The sequence below is a fragment of the Austrofundulus limnaeus genome, unplaced genomic scaffold (genome assembly GCF_001266775.1).
Source record: "Austrofundulus limnaeus strain Quisiro unplaced genomic scaffold, Austrofundulus_limnaeus-1.0 Scaffold2084, whole genome shotgun sequence".
In the NCBI taxonomy this organism is placed as follows: domain Eukaryota; kingdom Metazoa; phylum Chordata; class Actinopteri; order Cyprinodontiformes; family Rivulidae; genus Austrofundulus; species Austrofundulus limnaeus.
In genome coordinates, this window is record NW_013954486.1 from 1,843 (window position 1) to 3,036 (window position 1,194).

At 45.4% G+C, this 1,194-nt stretch overlaps 1 protein-coding gene across 1 annotated transcript in view; it reads left to right on the plus strand.

Moving 5' to 3' along the window:
* Positions 1-81: 81 nt before the first annotated feature.
* The window catches only part of tab2 (TGF-beta activated kinase 1 (MAP3K7) binding protein 2), a 22,149-nt gene continuing 21,036 nt past the window's right edge, over positions 82-1,194 (plus strand). The window contains exon 1 of the mRNA XM_014034375.1: positions 82-422. The gene's annotated coding sequence lies outside the window, so the exon portion shown is untranslated. The remainder of the gene's footprint in view (positions 423-1,194) is intronic.

Sequence of the window (1,194 nt, forward strand, 5' to 3'; positions counted from 1 at the left end):
CTTCTTCTTCTTCTTCTTCTTCTTCTTCTTCTTCTTCTTCTTCTTCTTCTTCTTCTTCTTCTTCTTCTTCTTCTTCTTCTCGCGATAGTACGTGCTGCAGCGGCCGCCATATTCTGTCAGTATTTTGATTCGTATCTGCTGAAGTGAGGAAAAAGAGAAAAGTGACGGGCTGCTGCGGGGAGGGGGGCAGAGGACGAGGAGCTGTCAGAAACTTCTCCCTGAGTCTCTGTCAGACCAGGAGGGCCGAGGCTGGCCCTTTTTCCTGCCTCTGACGCTGTTCCGGGGACACGAAGGCCCGGGGCCTCGGTGTGGTGGCTCCTCTTCTCCCCGCTCGGCTGCTGCTCTCAGCTCCGCGGCCCTTCGGAGCTCCGGCGGCGGTGTCAGGTGTTGAAGGCGCCCCGGGGAGCGGCGGCGGCTGAAAGGTAAGTTTTATTACGTATTCAGAGTGGGGTTAGTTAGCACCGAGCTGGAGCTTTACTGGGCTTTGGTTGAAACAAACAAAGCTGCGGCCAGTGGACCAAACTGGTTCAGATGTGGAAAAAGTTTTAGCCTTCAACAGGTAGCTAACTGGATGTGAGCCTCATGAGCTAATAACTGAGTAAAGTTACAAACTTATTATCTCTAAGGCCTTCCTGTGCTTTAGTGGTGATTATTGGTTAGTTTTATGAACTTAATACGATGTTTTGTAGTCCATCTTGTTAGCTTAATGCTACTTTTTCCACTCAGCTTTTCTTCGTTGAAACGTCGCTAAATTAACCAGTTTAATTAACATTTAATCATCAAACCGTGGATTTATTAATCCTCCACACGTTAGTTCATCACCTCACTCACTTGTTTGTTTGCTGAAACACAGTGTTTATTTGGTTTAATAAAGACTAAATGACTGCTGTAACATGTTGTCCCAGTAAATAATTCAGCCTCAGAGCTTTAAAGCCTCCAGTGGTTCTGCTCAACCAGTTAAACTCACAAACTGGGTTTAATTCAGTTAAATGTTTGTTTTTAATTCAGTTAAATATTTGTGACAGTTAAGACTGAGAGTGATTTAGTTAATCTGGACCTTTTTGCACACCTCCAATATGACAGCTCAGTGCTCTGATCTGATGGTTCAGAGATAAGCTGTCAAAATGCTGCCTTCTTTTGTGTGTGTGTGTGTGTGTGTGTGTGTGTGTGTGTGTGTGTGTGTGTGTGTGTGTG